We start from the raw sequence: 13,641 nt of genomic DNA, 5'->3' as shown, positions 1-13,641 counted from the left end.
AACTGCTCCCCACAAACCCACCCACACTATCTGTAGGGATTCAGGCCCCACACAGAAGCCCTATGCCAAGTCCCAGTGCTCCAGGGAAATTTAGAATCATTTAATATGTGGACTTCTCAGGAAGTACACAGCCAGGGATTGCCTCCACCACTTTCCCCACTGAACAGCCTAGGGCTCAGACAGAATAGCATCAGGCACCAGGCCTCATTAGGGGAAGAAACAGTTCTGCTGAATTTGCAAGTCTAACACAAAGCTCCCTTCTAGTTAAAGAAATGCAAGAAGCCACAGGAAACTATTTGGGGCTCTCTCAAAACTACAAAATTGATTTGAAAGTATTGAGCTCTGCTTTCCAAAGAACCATTTACTAGTGTTTTGCTTCCTTCCTATGCAATTTACACATATCAGTCCTACCCTCACCCCACAGTTGAGTGAGATTAAGATGGAAATGTATACCACAGTGACTCTGAGTCAGGTGACCACTCAGAAGGTTTTTAACTCAGAAATAGAAAGGGTTCATTGGCTTAGCTTACTTCATAGCCCCATCATTTATCATCACGTCTCTGTGATGCCATCTGCAGAAAACAGAAATAGTCAAATGTATTTTTTTGGGGGGGTGGAGTTGCTCGTGTAAATTCTGATGGGTTTTGAGCACCAGAGGTAAATGAGCACAAATCACAAATGAGCAGTCCAAAAGAGTCCACAGGAGAAAAGAATGACAAAGACGACAGTGTCCATTAAGCTTGCTCAACAGAGCCTGGTGCTATTGGGTCTTGCTTAGAGTCCTAGCTACTCAGGGAGATCTGAGAATCAGGGTTCAAGGCCAGCTGGGGCAGATGCATTTGAAAAACTATCTCCAATTAACTAGCAAAAGGCTGGAAATGGACCCTAGCTCAAATGATAAGGTACCAGTCATCACTTAAAAAAACACCAAGCGCAAGTTCACAAGTCCTTGCATTTAGCCCAGAATTGTCAAAAGGAAAACAAAAGCAGACTGTTGAACAATGTTGAAGGCCTCAAGAATCAAGGGAGATGAAGAAAGATACAGATGAAAACCACAGATGAGAGCAGCTAATTTCCTGGAAGACAGCAGTGTACTGCCCAAAATAGATAAGATGTAAAGGGAAGGACAAAACAGATGCAGATATTACTAAAATTTTGGGTTTGGCTGGGAACAGTGGCTCATACCTGTAATCCTTGCTACTCAAGAGTCTGAGATCTGAGGATCACAGTTCAAACCCAGCTTGAACAATAAAGTCCGTGAGACTACAATTAACCACTAGAAAACCGAAAGTGACACTTTGGCTCAAGGAACACTTGGCTCAAGGGGTAGGTAATAGTCTTGATCTGAAGAGGTCAGGGACAGTGCCCAGGCCCAGAGTTCAAGCCCCACAACCCAAATGAAAAAAATATTGGGTTTGACAAATGAAGTTAGATTGCCAAGTGAATGTTTAGGATTAGAGCATGTTTAAGTGCTGGGAAAGAGAGAGAGAGACAGAGAGAGAAGGGGAGAGACAGAGAAAGAGAGGAAGAAGAAGAGAGAGGGGGGTGAGGGAGAAGAAAATAGAGAAGAGGTGTTCTTCTGTGAACCTCCTCAATTATCATTTTCTCCCATAGTACACACCTACATCAAACACAGAGGTAGGAAAATATAGTTGGTATTTTTGTAGGCACATGAAGTAGAAGTCTAAAAACACAAAGATTTTTTTGGGGGGTGGAGGAGAACAGGATCTTGTTTTGTTGACCAAGATGACCCCGAGTTTGTGATCTTCCCATCTCAGCCTCCTGAGTACTGCGATTAAAAGCATGTGCCACATTTGGTTGACATTTGAATTTTTAAAGTAGTGGTAAGTAAATAGCATGATAGAATGGTATCTATTCATGCTGCTGGCTTCCCTGTGGCCTTGATGGCCTTATGTGACCTGCGGTGACAAATCACTTCCTTCTCATTACCTCCTCCACAGAAAAGAAAACCATGGTGAGAACCTACACTAAGGACTACACTTTGGAAGGGATGGGGGGAAAATGCCTCTATGTTAATGAACATCCTGAATTTTTTGTGCCAATTCTAGGGCTTGAACTCAGGATCTGGGTGTTATCTCAGGGCTTTTCTGCTTCAATAACAAACAGTGCTCTACCACTTGAGTCACAGCTCCACTTCCAGCTTTTTGGTGATTAAGAATCTCATAAACTTCCCTGCTGGGGCTGCCTTTAAACCACAATTCTCATAGCTTACTTCCTGACTAGGTAGGATTACTCGCTAGGTATGAGGCACCAATACCTCGCAACACGCTGGAATGTTAACATGTGAGAGTTTAGCCTTCACATACCAGCTCCACCTAGACACGGCCTCCTGCAGTCACCTACGAATTGCTGCTCACATCGAGAGGCGTGCAGGGACCTTTTGGAGGAACATTGTTGGATGAATATGTGACTACTAAGAATATCCATCCAATGTCTGTTTTCATCAAGTTTTGATCAGCCTTCATGCAAATAAAGATATTCTAAGAAAAATCACTCTATCTCATCTCTTACTTCATAAATAGGTGAATTTCCTCGTTTTTCCTCAGGAAAATCTGTTGGCTAAGCAAACTAAACTCTGTTCTCTGAGATGAATAACAGAAAAGAAACACAAATGCAAATATGTGAAGACCAAAATAAAAACAAAGAATTTTGTCTTGCAAACCATTTTTGCAGTTGAAGAAAGTAGAAACGAGATGCACAACTCTAGTGCTCACACCATCCAACAGTGACACTAATCCTAGAACTCAAGTCATTGCTCCAAATTCCGTTTTCTCCCCAATCTCAACAAACCACCTTTTCTATAGGAACATAGCTGCATCTTCTCCCTATCTCTCACATGCCATTCCACCAAACTTCTCCTGTCTCCTCACCCTTGTTTCTCTGCATCTGTTTTTATTAAGGTCACCAGTCACATAGTCAATGCCAATTGGTTCTCTTTTACTCTGCCTTCAGGAGTATTCAAGCTGAATGCTTTCTCCTTGAAATCTTTTTCTGTCTTTGCTTCCACAAAGTACAAGTGTGTGATTAGCCTACTACTCTCGTAACTGCGCTGGTCTGGTCTGCTTTGCTAGTTCCATGACCTCTAAATTACCTCTGCATATTTCTGTGTCTCAGAGCTCAGATCTGCCAGCTCTTTTCTCTCCAGCTAAAAACACGTTTGGAGCTTGGCTCATGCGTGTAATCCTAGCTCCTCAGGAAGATGAGATCTCTGGATAGCAGTTCAAAGTCAGCTTTGAACTAAAGTCCATGAGACTTTATCTCCAATTAGCCATCAGAAAACTGGAAGTGGCGCTATGGCTGAAATGGTAGAGCAATAGCCTTTAGCTAAAGAGCATGGGGACAACACCCAGGGCCAGAGTTCAAGCCCCAGGACCAAGAAAAACAAAACAAAACAAAACAATTTTGCATCTATAGTCTCAAGTACACCTAAATTCAATTCATACCTCTAGTTCTGACATTCTCACTGGTTTAAACCTTACCTGTTATAAATTAAATTTTTGTTCCTCTTTCCCTAATTCATGTTAAAAGCCTAAGCCCGAGTGTGATAACTTATGGGAGGTAATTAAGTCATTTGTAGTTATTAGGCTATTGGTTACATTCAGTCCTTGAATTTAAGAACTCTTTATATAGAACTCAGGGACCTCAAGAAAAGTTAGTCAATGAAATGCCTATCTAGTGCCCCCCCAATACATGTCCTACCCTTGCTCCTGTGAAGACTCTTATCCATCTGTTTTTGATATAATTTCTCATACTAAAAACTCCTTAAAGACCTGAAATTCCTCACACAGAAATATAAATCCATGAAAGCATCTTCAGTAGCCATTCTCCTGAGCATTTGTGAGCAAGGACTTAAGATAAGGGAAGAAATCTAAGACGGATCCAAGGCCTTAAGATAAGGGAAGAAAGCTAAGACAGATCCATGAATCTGCAGAAGCCAGAGAGTATTCTTCTGATTCTTCTAAAGGTTTGCTTAGCCAGGATTAGATTCAAGATTAGCCCATCAGCTCAATCTATGGGGAAGTCTATAGGTCACAGTTACAGGAACAGTTGCCTAATGTGGCATTTTGAGTGACACCATTAAAGTGACCACTGTCTACTACTGTTATGTCATTTTCATATCTCTCTCTCTCTCTCTCTCTCTCTCTCTCTCTCTCTCTCTCTCTCTCTCTCTCTCTCTCTCTTTCTCTCTGGAATTGGATAACAGTTTGTTTTACGAAATAGAAAGGATAGGTTCTGACTGAAAAAAAGGCAACTGAATTTCCTTTCCCATGTGTCTTCCTCTTCTCTCAAATGAGTCAGGATTAAGGCCAGGTCTGCAGACACTTCAGCTCTTGGCCATCCAGTCCACAAGGCATCTGCCATGTCAGATGCTTGGAAAATGTCCTTAGGTAAAGCATTAGCCAAGGTACAGCTGAGGCATGCCCACAGCATCTGGGAAAACGAATGTTTAGATTTCCTCATCAAACCTTTCTAAGGCTTCAAGAGATTCTCCTAGGTTATTCTATCACTTAGAAATTTCCCAGAATGTGGGGGGAGCCCCACGGCCTGCAAGAAGGAAGGCTGCCTTCTCAAACAAAATTCTTGAAATCTCTTCATTATCACATCTCCAGCATTCTCACCAAAGGGCTTCTTCCCTTGTTTAGGCAAGGGCTTTGCGTCCATTTGACCATTCAGTGAATGTTGGACTCAGTGGAAAAAATCAGGAGCCGATCCTCTGACAGTCCTAAGTGGGGCAGGCTAGACATTTCTTTCATTGCAAGCTCACTGCAAAGTGCAAAAGTACAAGAGGGTTACCAATTCTACTCCAAGTCACAACTCAGTCCCATGGTCTTTGGCTGACAAAAGAGGTCCCTTCTCCTCAGCCACATAACTACAAAGATGCATTCCAGGCTAAGCGTGCTCTTATCATTGTAAACAAGTTAGGTGAAAAAGTCCTCCACAGACCCAGTATAGCAGCAGACTGCTATACTCTTGAGCTTTCTAGAATACTTACGTCTATCCACAAATGCCAAAGATTATGCATCAAAGAACAGTACAGATCTCTCAGTACTCAGTCATTCCATAAATTTCATCACTTAAAAGTATATATCAGCCATATCTTCTGCTTGTCAAGATCCATCTTAGATCTTATTTCAGTTAGTGCCAAGGAATTGACAAGTAGCCAGAAATTGTAAGGCTTTAGTTGCTGTGTTTAGGAGTCTGCATAGCTGGCTAATAGCTCCGTGAATTTTAGATTGTTCATCACTCCTAGGATGAAAAATAGAGCTAATTTGCACAACAAAATCACACAGATGGTACAAATTATGGGCAGGTGTTTTAATGAATATATTTAAGATGTAAAGAATGGTGCTTTGATTATACTTATTTTGATAAACAACTCACAAGGAAAGGATTACTAAAGCCAAGCAAGATAACAAATCCATTATCCTATATAGTACCTTTCCTTTTGTTCCCACCAGCAGAATAGCTAACATTTACACTCTTGTGCAAATTATATTTTAAGCAAGTTAATGTATAGATAATGCACCATTAAATCTCTGCTGTTAAAATGGGAGTAAATCCTCATGTCACTTATGATGACAGCTCTCATCTTCCTCCCTTTTCTCTATTTCTGTTTGTTTCTCAGTCCCTGTCTCTGTCTCTTTCTATCTCCTGTCTCTGTCTCTCTTTCATACACACACATGCACACACACACACACACACACATCTACACACATGGTCACTATTGGGAGAGATGAAGAAAATTAGGCAACAGCTGTGTGCTTCCTGGAGGCCCCTGTCTATGTGGCTTGTTAATAAATGTCCTACAACGTGGTACATTTGCACTTCACAGAGCATTTCTCAGAAACCATCATGAGTGTGAATTCAAGAGTGTGACCAGAAGCTGAGATGTGGTTTCAAGGTGAGCTGAGAGTTTTGCATGCTCCGGATAGACATGAAAATCTGGCACACGGTCTTAGCTCTGTAACTGAGCCACAGCAGCTTCCTGTTAAGGGCCCAAGGGAAAATCTGGTCAAGAAGGCCCTTCCTCTCCTCAGTCCCCAGGGCCCTTTCCTCCAACTGTGCTGGGGAGGTCGCCTCTCCCTCCTGTCCCTCCTCTGCCTCCCATCCACCTGCACTCTCTTCTGTTCTCATATCTGCCTGGACATCCTGGTGATCTGAGTGCCTGTGGTTTTGTCAATTATAAAATTATGTCTAACAATCTAGACAACCTCACGGTGCCTTGAGAAGTGTAGAAGCCTCACAAATAGTCATTTCTGTTTTGCCGATACTCATCCATGCCATGGTTATTCGTGACTTTTGGGCTTAGAGTAGACTAGTTAAGGGTGAAGTTGAAGAAGGCAGATTGTAAGACAAACTCCTCACTTTTGAGTAGTGACCTCAGGCGTTGTTGAAGAGATCTGGACAGAGATGTGAAGGTGAGAGACTAATGTCAAGGTCAGTTTGATGAGAAGCTTTCTCTTGTTAGTTAACACCCCTATTAACTAACTCCATAATGCCTATTATTCTGCCCTTAGAGGCTCAATTGCTGGATATAAAACACTGTCTCTTACTGGGTGTTCCTTCATTTAAATATGCATGGCCTCCAGCAGTCACCCAGATAACTAAAACCTCAGTGTGAATGAGAGTACAAGAAGCTTTGCTTCCTGTGGTCTGCACACTTGACGAGTGTTCTGACAAGGGCCTGACAGGGCACACAGAGAGAAGCCTTAACACACACACTCATATGATCTGACAGTCCTGGGGAGAACCTGACAGGTTGGGGAGAGCCTGTATCTGAGACTTAACTGAGAAATGATTGAGGAATGTGGTCTTTTAATGCTTTTGTCCACTGATCTTACACAAGAATCTTTTGGGGAGAGGCATTTGAACCTTCTAACAATAGAATTACTGAAGCCAAATCCTACATACCAGCGGCTGCCAACCAAGGACAACTTTGCCTCCATAGAGGTCCTTAAGCAATGTCAAGCTAACTCTTGTTACAAAAAGTTAGCGGGAACTAGAATCAAACAGTTGGTGCCCAGATATGCTGCTAGAGCGCTGCAGTGCTCAAGACAGCACCTTTGGCACAAAGATTTTGTCTCTCCCAAACTATCAACCCTGTAGAGGTTGAGAAACCTTGCCATACAAATCTGCATCTATCCTCTGTATTTATCTACAAGATTAGAATTTGCTTTGAGCTTCTGGGCAGTGATGACTGTAGAGGGGCGCCCTCCAGTGGCCAGTATGAGTCATGAGCCTCCCTCTCAACAAATCCTGTCCCCAGATGTCTCCACCCCCACCCAGTCTTTGGAAAGATAGCAGGCATATCTTGTCTTTCGTGAGGGTTGTCCCTTCACCCCCTAGTCAACACTAGTCATAGCAGCATCGTGGAAGACTTGGTCCTTCATGATAGAATTCCTCCAGTCTTCCAGCCTGTTTTATCTTTACAGAATCAATTTATGTGGCCAGAGAACAATAAAGAGGAGGGTGAAAGTACACAACTCCCCGGATTCGATCAGGGGCCTGCGAACCAGAGAATTCTCTTCCTTTCATGCCATCTAAACACACTTGCGTTTGAACTCTTGGCTCGTTCTGACTCTTTCCATCAACCAAGTTCCTGTGTCCATTCACACAGCCACATTCAGGATATTCCTTGGGAATATTAGTGAGTGTGAGATCCCCAAAATCTAAGCTGTAAGACATGATAGGATTGGAGTTTGGAAGGCCTCTTCCAAAAGTACTCTCAGAATGCTGAGTTTCCTGAAAAAATCAATCAGTCCTGGCTTGATAGGAATTCAGATTTCTATCCTGTGTGTAGGCTAATTCTACCCCAAACTTTCAATCATTTACTGTTTACCTCTGCTTGCTAAGATAAGGAAATCACGTGTCTTTTGACTGAGATTATGTCTCATGACTGGTGCTTGTGACTTTAAGAATATTGTGACCCACTTTCTGCACTTATACCCCTGTACCCCATCCAATAAGTACCTTGTAAAATGGAGCCAGGCACCTGAAGCTAGTGGAAGGCTTCAGCCTCTGGTGCCCCAAACCTCAATTCCACATTCCAGTCTCCATTACTGTCTTGTCCCTAGTGGTGGTAAGTTGTGACAAATGAGTTTAGCAATGACAAAATCCTCTGGCATTCCCCAAATCAGTGTGCCTCCTTTTGTGTAATACCTATGCCATTCTGTTGAAACAGGTCATTTTCAAAGCAGTAAAATGCCATTTCATCTAAACTTTTCTTTCTTATTCCTACTGTCCTTTAAGCCCTTGTCCTTTACTTACCTGTATTTTTAAAAAATGCCAAAAAGTTGATGGGAATGACCAAGCATGAGACTTAGTCCAGGTCTCCCCCTACTCCCTTGGCTGATGCAGTGGGAAACAATTTATCTCCCAGACCCCAAAGCATATTAGTTGTGAGGGTCTGATTCTCTGGGTCAAATGACTAGTAAAACAATTATACAAGAGGTCTTGGACTACTGTGCCAGATGCCAGTGGTGCATACTGGAATCCTAATTACTCAGGAGGCTGAGATCTACGGATCCTGGTTTGAAGCCAACCCTGATAGGAATGTCTATGAGATGTTTATCTCCAGTTAACCACCACAAATCCAGAAGTACAGCTGTGGCTCAAGTGGTAGAGTGCTAGCCTTGAGCAAAAATGCTCAGGAACAGACGCTAAATGCAGGCCACAGGACTAACACATGTATAAGAGAGTGTACACCCACAGATACTGGACTACCCAGCCACAGCTCTTGGCTATCCTGTTTCTGCCATCCGCAGCCTGCCTCCTACTATGTGAGGTCTGCTAAATGGTTTGCCAGCCTGTGGGAAGCTATGAGTCCATCTACCTGAGAGGTTGCAAAGCTTTAATGTTGAATGTTAATCCTGAGAAATAATATCCAAAGTGGTCCATTTATCCTACCGGTAATTAGACCACTGACACTTTAGAGCCAATAAATTGAGAAATGCAGCACCATTTATTAACTTGCAAAATATAAATCATTGTGTCTTCTTAAAAAATGCATGTGTAGGAGGGAGAAGGCCAGGACACCCTTGATTTCAGAACAGCTACTTATGGTCACAAGTCCCTTCCCTGGATCAAACATCAACTTAGCTGGAATCATTGGTTCTAAGGGTGACTTTCCTGTCTCATGAGTGTTCTGAGAAATCATTCATTCAGGTCATAACATCAGTGCTGCCTCTTAGTCTCATTCTCATGGCAACAGGCAGCAAGGACCAGCTTCTGGGATCCAGGAATTGAAAGTTAATCGTAAGCTCTTAAAAGAATAATAAACTTTAAAGGGCTAGAGATGCTGCTCAGTGTCAGAGCACATGTTCACCATGCTCAAGGCTACAGGCTCAATCCCCAGCAACCAAAATAATAATGATAATGGTAATAACAATGAAAGAATCAATAATAACAGTAAGCGTAATAATCATTATGACCGTTGGAAAACATGGCCAGCATCCAAGAAAGAGAAAGAGCTGCCATGAGATTTAGAAGTTTGAAATGGTGTGGCCACTTGAGGGCACCATTAGGTTTCATGAAAATAGCTTTCCACTGCTAAGTCTGTGGGCAGAATCATGTGAAAAGCAAGCGCTATTGACTAAACTGAATTTTTATCTCACTCCTAAGAAAAGAAAGGGCAATCATAATCTAGTCTGCTTAAACTCAAGTGGGATTAACCAAGATTTCATTGATAAGCTCTCGGTTCCCTTGTCTAAAGTTCCCTTTACCCAATCAAATGAAATAAAAAGGGATATTATGTTCAAATATGCCTGTGTATTTCTGTAGAAAAGATTGCTTAAGATGAACGAACATTCCAATGGGAAATAAGAAAAATAGTGGGAATGAATTGCATAATAGGAATCTTCTGGCTTAAAAAATGGAAACCTGAGCTCTTTGGGTTCCACTGGGGGAAATTTCAGCTTTAATTGGGTGTTTGAAACTCCCAGAGGGGAAAGAAAAGAACTGATAGATGACCTTGGCTTCTTGGTTGGGTTTTGCTAGTACACACAGACAAGGGGGAGTAGAAAATGACAGGGAGATTCCCAAGTTCTTCAGAGGGCTTCTGCAGGGGGATTAGGAAGGCTCTAAAATGAAGTGTGTGTGTATGTGTGTGTGTGTGTGTGTGTGTGTGTGTGTGTGTATCAATTAGTGTGTATGTGCATCCCAGTAGAGGGGCATGAACCCAGCCTGAGTGCTGTCCCGTAGCTTTTTCCACTGAAGGCTGGCATGCTATACCATTTGAGCCACTCTTCCACTTCCAGATTTTTTGCTGGTTAATTGGAGAACAAAGTCTGAGACTTTCCTGCCCTAGCTGACTTAAAACCTCAGTCTTCAGATCTCAGCCTCCTAAATGTGAGCCAGCAGCACCTGGAACTGAAATTACATTGAAAATTCAATCCATGATTCGATGACACTAAACCTTCACCAACAGCACAGCACTTGGCAGATGAGATGGTCAGTGAGAGATGCTATAACAGAGGGAGGAAGAGACTGGAGCTTCCTCTTGCAATTACATTTCTCTAATTGTTCAGCATACAAATTTACTCCTTTTATTCATTCTAAGGCCCTTAACAAAGGAGATAAATGCTATCTTAGTTGTATCTCCAATTGTCCAGCCCGGAGATAAAACAAGTATAGAACAAGTACTTTTAAATTTGCTGATTTGTTTTAAAGGAATATGAAAGCAAAGAAAATCTCCTGTTTGCTTGTCTTTAAAGGAAGAGTGGATGATTTTTTTTCTTTCTTTCTTTTTTCCTTCCTTCCTTTCTTTCTCTCTTGAGATAGGGTCCCTATTATGTAGCTCAGACTACATAAATACAAAATCCTCCTGTCTCAACATTCCAAGTGGTAGGACTACAAGTATTCATCACCAAGCTCAGGAAAAAAAAAATTGATTGTACTGTTGAAAAGATGTAATAGCTATCAAGGACTTAAAAAGGTGTGGGTAAATGTTTACTAACACATTTATGTCCCATTTTGCTATGCCAAGGTACTTTCAGTGGTAATCTACCACACAGACAATAGACTTGGATCTAGTGGAGAGTGAGAAAAAATAGCAGCTTCTTAGCTGGGCAAAAATGCTGCCAGACTCACTCTGACACAGGGTTTTGTTTGCCCTCACTGTATCCTCTGCCTGGAATATTCTTGCCTTCAATTAACACTCAAGATTCGCTCTCTTCTTTTCTTCAGGGCTTTGCTCAGCCTTCTTTCTCCTAGAGGCTTTCTCCAGCCCCCTCTTTAAGGTGACAGTAGTCTATCTCTACTTCTCCCCAACCCTCATCATTGGTTCATTGTGATAGAGCCACCTCCAACCTTATAAACTCAATGAAGACAGGTGTGTGTGTGTGTGTGTGTGTGTGTGTGTGTGTGTGCGTGCGCACACGCACGCACGCACGCACGCGCAGAGATCAATTAGTAAATATTTGCTGAATGAATTTTGAATACTGACCCTATTCAGAATAGTAACTGTGTGATTGCCCAGGGCAAGAATACAGAGAAGAGAAGGAGCCATGATTCCATCTTGAGCACAGAGAGATTTGGCAGCTGACTCTCTTGTGGATCCACAGCTGTGCTGGAGAAGGAGCTCAATATTTAACTTGTCAGCCCATCTTTGACTCAAATACAAAGGAGACTTGTAACTAAATGATAGGGAATCCCAACCATGGTGCAGAAGGACAGTTGATTAACTATTATGGAGAACTCCTAGATACCATAGAAAAACTAGACATGTCGTTTTCGATCTGTGACAATGGGTAGTTCTGAGGATGTGGGGAGCTTGCTTGTGGAAGCAAAATCCGAGATAACTGTTTTACAGTCATAACCTTGAAACAGACTCTAATAAGGCAGGATCAGATTGATCTTCAGATATAAACATGAGTTAATCCATTGGATCATGTTAAGAGCTTACTAAACTGCAACAGTGTTCTTTCTCTGGGAGTGCCTGCTGCCACAGAGCTGAGCAGCAAACTACAAGTTCATATTGCTTGATGGCGCAGTAACTCTTGTTTCACCTGCCTTTCCCCTAACACCATTTGGGCTGTAAGCCTGGAAAGTTGACTATACAGTCAAGGTGGCCACATGTTTTGAAACATAAGATGTTCATTATCATCTATCCAAACCCACAAGATTATTTCAGCCAGCCCACCATTGAGTCTCTGGAAAACTAATCCATTAAAAGAGACCTGTGTGGTGGTGAGCTGCCACTGCCACTCCAAACCCAGCTGTCAGACTCAGTGCCCACCCAGCCAGCCAGATTTCATTGCTAATGCCTATACATTGGCTTGGTAAATTGGAAAGCTAGTACTGGTAGAGGCAAATTGATGGGAAATAATTACCCTCTTACCAGGTATCTACACCTCCCAAGACATCATTAGAAAAAAATGGCTGAAGCCTCCCCACCTGCAATAGCACTTCTACTGTGTAATAACTTCTCCTGGGTAAAGAAGTAAACTGAGTAAACTCAAGTAAACTGAGATGTCTAGAGCAGAAGCAGAGCCTAGATTGGAAAAGAAAAGAGGAGTGCACTAAAAAGAAAGGAAACACCTCACCACCATTTAATATGCCTTGGTTCTGAAAGTGGAGTGAAAACAAGGAATACTAGGAAACAGCTGTATGGAAGACTGTGACAACAGATCACCTCTGCCCTGCACAGCTCGATTCACTCTCCTAGGCACACTATCTCTGCCTGGCTGTCTCCATCCTCCTTTATCCTGGCTGAGTTCTAGTCCTCATCCAGGCTCAATCTAAAGTTTGCTTCTTCAGAGAAACTTTCCCAATATTTGCTCCCTGCACGTCCTCATTTACAACACTCATCCTCTGTGGAATTTCTCCTCTGGCTTTCACTGGAGTTTAAGATCCATTAACAGGTTCCCATGCCCGAGGCAGGGGCTGCTTTGGAGTTCCTGGTGAAAAGAGAAGACTATTTTTAATTGAATTTGGATGAAGATTTTGAATTCACTCAGCAAAGGATTCTAGTTCAGAAGAGAAAAATGGAAAATGTCTATAATACCAAGGATTCTATTTTGAAAACTACTTCCCTGAGCAGGCTTGCTTGGCTTTGGTAAGTTTCATCCTCATTTGGGGTGGCGTAGGGGGGTGATGTCAAGAATGCAAACCAAGCTGGCTTTCCTTCAGAGGCTACTGAGGGATAACCCGTAGTGCGGAAACCGTTCTCACTCAGCAGGAAATCACTTCGAAATGTGTGGCTAAAACAACAATGTTATATTCTTTCTCACCAATCAGTGGGGCAATTATTGACTTAGGACTTGAGCAATTCTCCTCCACAGCGCATTGGCTGGGGTTATTGACTCAACTCTCAGCAATCTGTTGAAGCTCCAAGGTCTGAACTGTCCACGGGCCTGGCACCTCAGCATCCTTTCAGGTGCTCTTCTCATTCTTCTGATCACTCTGGCCATGGTTCAGCCTTGGCTTCTTTACAGCATGGAGTCGGGCTGTAAAGGGAAATAGGGAAAGTTGAAGCTACCCAACCTAGAACTGGTAAATTCCTACCACTTCCATTACTCAAAGCAAGTTACAAAGTTCACGGGAATCAGCTTTTCCTGATGGAGGGAACATGCTGGAGAGCATGGGAGGGAAGGATGTGATGGTCACTGCAGATAGACACCA

Source organism: Megascapheus bottae, chromosome 4, assembly GCF_031878675.1.
Source record: "Megascapheus bottae isolate mThoBot1 chromosome 4, mThoBot2.hap1, whole genome shotgun sequence".
Taxonomy (NCBI): domain Eukaryota; kingdom Metazoa; phylum Chordata; class Mammalia; order Rodentia; family Geomyidae; genus Megascapheus; species Megascapheus bottae.
The sequence above is the reverse complement of the archived record's forward strand: the minus strand, read 5'-3'. Positions refer to the sequence as shown.